We start from the raw sequence: 8,616 nt of genomic DNA on the forward strand, positions 1-8,616 counted from the left end.
CCGCCTCCCCGCAAGCCCGTCACGTCTTCTCCGAGCCGACGGCCCTGCGTGTGGGGGACCGCACACGAGTGTGTGTCCTTTCACTGCCCCGCGAGCGCTCGGCAGCCGGCGGAGCCGGTAACACCAAACCGCAGACCTCCTCCCCGCTGCCTCCGACTCATCTGCGAGGAGCCGAAGGGCGGCCCTCCTCTGGAAATTACCCTCTTTAGATCGCTTTCAGCCCGACTCCCCTGCGATGGCTCTTCCCTGGGTTCCGGGACATCTGTCCGGATGCGTTTTTGGGGGGGTCCCGGCACGGCCGGACCCCCGGGCCGCCCCGCGGCACTCCTCCGGCCCGCACACCGGCGCGGCGTGGGGTATTTGTCCGTCTGCTTTTAAACCGACTCCTTTCCCCTCCGGCCTCCCCCCTCACCCAGAGGAAGTCCGCAACAACTTGCTAACACGCGGGCAGCCAAACCCAGCGCTTCCACAAGAGGTTTCCAACCCAGCCCCGGAGACGCAGCTCCTGCTCCTTGCGCAAACCTCCGCGGCCCCGTCGAGGCAGCGGGAGAGGAGCCGGGGATCCTCGGGGAGCTCCGGGTGGAGGCGGCCGGCTGCCCGGTGCCTGTCCCGACCCGGGTTGCGCCGCCACAGAGCGAACTTGAGCTGCCGTCGAGGGAGTGGGACTGGGCGCACAGCCCGTCCGAACACATACAGGGGTTCTCCTGCGAGAGGGGGAGGGATGCGGGATGCGGGATGAGGGATGCGGGATGCGGGGAGCGGGCCCAGCCGGGCCCCGACGGCGGGTCGAACCCGGGGCCCCCGGCGGGGCTCGCTCCCGGCGTGGCGGTGCCGTGCCACGGTCGGTGATGGCCACCTCGGCATCGGAGCGAGTGCGGGCCGGGACTGCCCCTTCTCCTTGCCTTTGTCTCTCGGGGCGTGGGGCGAACCCCAGGGGCCCGGCCAGGGTGAGCGGGTGCCCCTCTTCCCGAAGCAGCCTTGGCGAGGGCGGTGGGAGACCAAACCGGCCCTTCGGCAACCGGGGAGGGGGGTTGAGGGGGCTAGGGGTGGGAGGGAGGGGGCGGGGAGCCCTGTCCCGGCCGTATAAATCCCTCGGCAATTGAGTTCTGCACCTTTGATTTGAAAAATCGGGTTCCTTGAGTGGAAACAGTTGACAGGAACCTAAAAGGATTAGCTGCATTCCACACAGGATCATTTTTACTGGTAACATTTTGAAACGATTGATCCCTTCCAGACCATAAACAATGTCCAGAAAAATGATCTAACTAGACTTCCATTGTTTCCCTTTGTCTGCGAATCCCCTTTCGCCGGCAGTTTGATTAGGGGCTTTGACAGGGTGGGTCTAATTTTCTCCCCCTCCTTCCCCGAACCGAGTACTGAGTGGGAAATGGCTCAGCGCTTGGTCTGCCTGCCAAGGGGGGGCGGGCAGGTAGGGGGAGGCAGGAGCCAGGAGAGCGGGTGGGGAAGGGGCTCCGTGGCGGGGGGCCGAAAAGAGAGGAGGTGGCTGAGAGAAAGGTGGCCTTTCTCTCCGGTGGACGCCGGACTTTCCCCTATGTTTTGACACCTGTGCGCACTGCCCTGCCCCGTTGCTCCTTTCCCTGATTTATTGCCCAATTAAAGGTTCAGCGTCCCTCAAGCCACCCGCGCTGCATCCCCCCGCACCTTCTCCCTGCATCTGGGCATCTCCCTGCCCCGCACCCCGAACTGCCCCCGCCACTTAGCCAAAAACATACGCAGCTCCCGCGGCCCTCCACGAGTCCCTGAGCTCGCTGTCCCCCGGAGCCGAGCAGGTGGAGACCCGGAAGGCGAGACGTCTCTCCACGCCTTCCCTTTCCCCTCCTTTCCCTCCTCTCGTGGGTGATTTTGGGGCCCGGTGTCCGAGCCACAAGCCGGCCGTCCCGCAAAGGTGGCCCCGACGGCGCGGTCCGGCCCGGCGCGGGGCTGTGTGGTGCTGTGCGGTGCTGCGGGGCCAGGATCCTCCATCATGGGGACTGCCAAACCCACTGGGGCAGAGCCCGGACAGAAAAAGGCGATTCCGCCTCCGAGTTTTGTATCTCCCCCCCAAAAAATTAAGAGACAGCAGCTTCTGTCCCTCGGATTCCTCGGGATTTGTCCTTCATGTCAGGCTCAGAGGTTTTCTTTTTTTCTTTTTTCTTTTCCTGTTTCTTTCTTTTTTCTTTTTTTTTTTCCTTTTTCTTTATTCTTTATTTTTTCCTTTTCTTTTCCTTTATTTTTCCTTTCCTTTATTTCTTTTTCCCCCCACAGAGAATAAGCCGCTCCCCAGCGCAGATTGGCAGCATTGAGCATCTTCCTAACTTAACTCTGTCTTCCTTGCATCTATCAATCCACCTTTCTAATTAGACTAATTAGAAGATATGTGGAGTGTTACTGGGCCCATAGACTAAACTGCTTAGGGCTTGTGAAAGGAAGGCTGAATGCCCGCCATGGGAGGTGGCCATTCAGGGGGGACGGTAACAGTTGCCACATTTATCTCCTGCCATTGAAAAGAGCTCTGCTTAAAGCTCGATTAAAATGTTTGGAAACTAATGCCACCCTGGATCCCTCTCTAATTAGAGGGCCTGGATAGATCACCCTGATCAGTCAAAAGAAACTCCTTCCCGGGCCTGGGTTTTCTGTTCAGCAGAATTACTTCTCTCCACCACCACCCTGCCCCCACCTTGAAAAGAGAAAGAGAGAAAAAAAAAAAAAAGAGAGAGAGAGAGAGAGAGAGATATCAGCTACAAAAGCGGAGGAGAGAAAAATGGCGTGGGGCCGAAGTCTTCCCTCGTAGGCGTTATGTTTTCCTCCGGCTTTCCCGCTCGCAGGCCCTGGGCTCTTTCTCTGCTCTCGGGGTCTCTGCCGGATTTCTGAGCTCTGGGAAGGAGATCGGCGGGGCAGGGGGGTCCCGTCGGGCCGGGGGAGGCAGTGCAGGTGCGGAGCCCGGTGTGCAGCTCGCCGCCTCGCCCTGCTGCCCTCCCGGCTCTGCCGCTCCAGCCTGGCTCTGGAAGCACCCTCGGGACCGAAAAGGGCACGGAGGGCCCGGGGAAACGTGCCGCTAAGCTGGACAGGGCTCCGTCGAGCAGCGCAGAGCCGGGAGGTGGGCGGGCAGCGTCGGCAGTCCTCGTAAATCCGCGGCACCACTTCTTCCCCGTGTGATGTTCGGGGTACAGGGATTTCGTCCTCGTAACCGCGAATGAAGGACTGGTGCTGACGGGGGAAGGGAGGGGAAGAATGTTCTTTATTAACACCAGTCTGCTACGCTCAGATGCTTTAATTTACAGGCTAGATACGACCAAAGTGCCTGAAAAGAGCTCACTCTCACGACTTGGCAAAGCGGCGAGCCCTCGAAAACCCGTGCCGGAGACGGCCCGGGGCGACCGCATCCCCATTGTGCCCGCACACAATGGCACGGGGGCCTTTGTCTGCGGCCCCGTCGGTGCCGCCGCCGTCGGGGCCCGGTGTGAGGCCGGAGCCGTCCCAGAGCGGCGGCCCCGGGGGCTGGGGTTTGGTGTTCGCAGCGCACCCCGTGTCAGCAGGCATGGGTAACGCTGGGGGTAGGGTTAGTGCCGTTTCTTTTTTATAGCGGGATAAATTTTTAAGGAACGGTCTGGTCCCCTCCCCACCTCCACAAACACACTCGTATCGGCCAGGGGGGAAAAAAATGGTATTTTTGTCCCGGAGTCCCGTTTTTCTCGTCTTTCCTCTGGAAAGGCTCTGCTGGGCCTTGCTGAGCCGCTCCACGGGTGGGATGTCGTGGGAGGGGATGAGAATTGGAGGGCCGAATTGGTGTCCCCTTCTTGTCCCTGCAAGCAGGGAAAGGACTGGCTCTGAGCCGGGGCGGGGGGGGCAGGCAGATGGGTGGCGGGGGCAGCCCCCGAGGTGTCCCCGACAGAGCGTGTCGCCTCTGATCCTCGACAGGACGAGTCCAAAGGACAAAACCAACCAAGTATTTCCTTTAGGGATATATAGACTACAATGTATTTATTATTATTAATATTATTATTTTATTTTATTTTATTTTATTTTATTTTATTTTATTTTATTTTATTTTATTTTATTTTATTTTATTTTATTTTATTTTATTTTATTTTATTTTATTTTATTTTAATTTAATTTAATTTTATTTTTTTATTTTTTATTTTTATTTAATTTTAAATTTTATTTTATTCCCAGCTCAAAGGACAGATCTGCTCATCTGCAGAAGGAGGATCTCTGAGCAAGACCTCCCCTTCAATTAACACTCCCAGAGTGTCTCACCACCCTTACCACTGTCCTAACTCTCCTAACTCGGTGATACAGCCCCCCTTCTCTCCTCACGGAGTGCCCTCCTGCCCACACACGTCCACCACGGGCAGCTCCTGGGGCCCCGCACCACATAGAGCTGTTCCGGGGTGCTCAGAGCCCGTCAAGAGAGGGTGTCCGGCCCGCAAGAGCACAGGACGACGTGAGGGGTAATTGAGAGTTTGATGAATTGTACTTAATTTCATAGAGTTTATTTAGTTTGAGAGAGCACAGGATCTTCCCAGGGCCAGTATCTGCATTTCTGTAGCCCCAGGGGAAGCCCTGGTGCTGGTGACCCCTCTCTTTCTGAAAACAAGTAGATGAGGACAGAGGATGCTCCTTGTCCAGACCCAGGGGCAGCTGCAGCTGTGTGCTTGGTAGTCGTCTCAATCAGCAGGTGGCTGAGCTGTTTGTCTACATTTTACATGTTTCACATTGTTTTCCTCGTGGGCGTTATACGACAAGTTTCCTTGCTAGCACTGGGAACATTTTTTATATCCGAATGGGAAATTCTTACAAGTAGCATGGACACAGGGTCAAAGCTCTGGGCCGGGAGGTTTAGCTGAGACCTGCACCCGGCGCTGATCCTGATCCGCCCCTAAACTCCTGCGAGCCCCGGCCCCACGCGTCCCTTGAGCAGTCGTGGAGGAAGGCAGAGAGCAGTGGGGGTTGTCCTGTTGCCTCCCTGAAATCCCATCTTCTCCGAAACGAGGGGTCAGGGGAATCTGCCCCGGGGAAGATCCCACCTCGAAAAAGCAAGCCCGAAGCTGCAACACCCCTCGCGACCTGCCCGGAAAGCACGCGTGTCGTCCGGCTGTATCTCAGCAGCTAGAGCAGGAACTCTCCCCAGATGTTGATGGCAGAAAGAGATAAAAGGGGAATTAAAATAAATATTTGTCCTCCAGGAATGGAAGTTATTAAATTAACACCCGAAAGTTTGCGCGTTCTAATGAGTTTTGTCAAACATTATTTTTTAAAAAGAAGGATCAAAATACGTGAAGTTTTGCCTTTGGCCGATGTAGTGGAGCGTAAGAAAAACCTATTAGCGTACATCATCGAGCCACGCACGCCACTGCTAGACACGTACCACAGAAGGTAAATAGATTATTTTGTTTAACAATGCTGACAGCTCTTATGGAGCAGAATTGGGGAGATCTAAATATTAATAGATTCATTCAAGTGGAGCAAAAGTTACAAATCATTAGCTGAAGAAAGTTGGCTTCCAGCCCACATTCTATACGGGCATGAGGGAAGAAGCGTGGTAACTGTGCTGTTGCCGTCTACAAAAGGGCAGTTTTTGTATATAATTTATTTAGATGAAGTGTGCAAAATGTTTTTATTTGTTCTACATCTAGCTGCCTCACCTCTGTGTGAACTCCCCAAACTCAGATCTACTCCAAATACTTCTGCTCCCCCTTCTGCACACTTCCCTCCAACGTGTTTGCTTTGGCAACTTTCATGTTCTTACAAACAATTCTTCCAAAGATATCAATCACTCTTGCACCCAAAGAGAAATACTGTACACTCAATGCGATGACAAAATGAAACATGTTTGAAGCAAACCATGTGTTCCAGTGTGCCAGGGATTATGTTATTTGTTCAAGGAACATGTTCGGAATATTTTAGGCTTCTGTTACTCCTGTGATAGTAAATTTTATTGTCTGCTGTTGGGATTTATTATTTCGGAGACAACCGAAATACCTCTTTACACGGGGAGAACTTCTGAAGCGGGAAGCCTGCTCTGCTCTGCGTTGCTCGGTGGGAGTTTATTTGCCCAGGGTGATTTCTTTTCTAACGCCGCTTGCGCTCGGAGCCTTGCAGAAACCGTGCGAAACGCGTGGGGCTGGGTGCCAGGGCCAAAAGCACTTGCCGCGGGTGCTTTTGGCCCTGGCACCCAGCCCCACGCGTGCCTACCCGCACCCACCCACACCCAGGGGCTGCCCCACGGCTCTCTACCGCGACCCCCGATGCTCCCCTCTGCTAAAGGTAGAGGTGAGGGTGGCGGGACCCCCGTGCCCAACCCTTGGTTCGTGGGCTCGCAGCCCCTGCCTCGTGGTGGAGTCCTAATTTCGCACCTCGCTTTTGTAATTTATTTATTTTTTTCCCCCATTCGGGCATCGCTTCCCGGGGATCGCTCCCACCCGAATCCCGAAGCCGTGTCCTTCCCGGAGTTTGGGGGACAGGGACCTCCCGGGATGCTGCAGGGCAGCCCAGCTCCCCTCGTCGGCAGCGCTGGAAATTCAGCCCCCCATCTTCTCGCAGCCCTGCCATCCCTCAGGTCCCCGGAAAGAACAGGCTGTCGGAAATCAAGCGAAGAATACCCATGTCCCCGAAACTCCTTGTTCAGCTTCCCTTCGCATGGCTCCTGCTTCGCGTGCGGCCAGGCCGTACGGAGACTCTTCCAAATGGAATAGCTCCGACTGCATCCTGCAGGAAAAGAAAACAGGCTGTAGGTCATTACAGCAATAAAGAGGGTTTTGATGGCCTGAGCTGACCGGGAGCCGCCTCGCTCGCAGCGCCGTGCCCGGCTGGCAGAGACAGAGGGGGCACGGCTGGTGGAGGGGAGGTCTCCGCCGCTCTTTCGGGCAGAGAGGGGACAGGACGGCTTTCCAAGGGCTAAACACCCTCGATGGGAAAGTGCTTTTTTAAGCTTGGGGCCTTGCTCAGCCAGGGGTGCAGCCCCTTCGACGCTCCCCAAGAAAATCACGCTTTGTGTGCTTTTTAAAGGGACAAGTAGAGAGATGCGAAGTTGGGTTGGTTTCTTTTTCCCAGTGAAGTCTTTGGATATGTGTGCATGCTTTAGCCCCTCATGAGCATACCGGGAAGGAAATTCTGTCCTGGGGTGGGTGACATCTCGCCTCACAGCCCGGCCTGGGGGCACTCGGTGTTCCGTGTCTGTCTGCTTCACTGCCCTCTCAGACTGCTTTCGACAGTGGCCTTACGGCGTGTCACCGCCCTTGTCACCACGGTGCATATCGCCTCCCAGGGCAGGTGAGAACGAGTGGAGGGGAGTGCCAGGATGCAGCCTAGCGCCCGTTTTAGATGCCGCCCACTTCCAGCTTCATTAACATACCTGTAATACTGTAAATTCACCCCCCTCCCCCGAATTAAAATAATAATAATAATAATAAAAAAATAAAAGGCCAAAAAAACTTTGCAGAGGAAAGTAACCTACTGGAGGTGTCACGAAAGGGCAGGAGACCTAGAAGAAGGCCTAAGCAGTGGCGGACTTCGAGGGAAACAAATAGTGAGTAATTTTGCTCAGAGGGATCTGGAGCAGGTCATGGCCAAAAAAAAAAAAAGACCGACACCAGAGAAGAAACACTCGGGGGAAGAAGGCAAATATGTAGCGTCCTTATTACTGGAAGCACAGCCAGCAGCAGCTTGCCCAGGGAGCTGCTGTTTCTCTCGGCGCTGGCCCCTTCTTGGCGACCCTCGACACCCAGAAAGTATTCCCGGGAGAAAAAGCGCTCCCCGGCCTGCAGAAGCTGTGCTCGGGGACCATTTCCAACTCGTCCGGTGGTTCCCAGGCCCGGGACATCAGCGCCGGTTTCCCCATCAGCCCGGTGTGCCGCCCAGACTTGCGGTGGGACCTCGTCCCCTTTTTGCCAGGCGTGTTTCTGGTCCTCGATCATCGAGCACGGCAAGAGCCGGGGGATCGGGCTGCGAGGATGTGCTTGTTTTCGGGATGGTGGCTAGGTACAGCCAGTGGGTGCATCTCGTTGATTTATTTATTTATTTTTCCTCCCAGGCAACGCTCAGCTTCCTTTGGCTCCGAGGAACATATGGTGAAGCATGCGGGAGAATGCAGAGAGATGTGCTTGTGACTGTTCATTTCATCTACCAGGGAAACTTCTCCCGAACGACTGATCTCAAGAGCCCTGGCAGAGTAATCTCAACCACATTTGGTTTTATAGCAAATTAATACTGCAGTCTATGGAGTTGAACGGGAAGTCGAAAGCCAAACCAAAACCCTTGTCAAAATAAATACTCATCATCAAATATTTTGATTATTCAAAAATGTTTTAATAAGTGTCTAGCATTTCAAAAGAAAATTAAAAAAAAAAAAAAAAAAAAAAAAAGATTACGAAGAAGCGGAGAAACAGCTTTCCGAGCGCCACATGCCTCGCGGCTCATCCCGGGGCGAGAGACGGGGCGTTATTATCCTGCATTGTGTGAGCTCCAGGAGCAGACCCACGGAGCTTTATTCGCTTGTTACCTCCTTTAGCAGCTCGTACGATATGCAAACCCCAAACTGGGTGTCAGGCATCGTGAAGGGCGCAGATTAAAACCAGGACCCCGAAAACACCTCGAGCTGCCCCAGGCGGTGAAGGT

Source organism: Aythya marila (assembly GCF_965140915.1).
Source record: "Aythya marila genome assembly, chromosome: Z".
NCBI lineage: Eukaryota > Metazoa > Chordata > Aves > Anseriformes > Anatidae > Aythya > Aythya marila.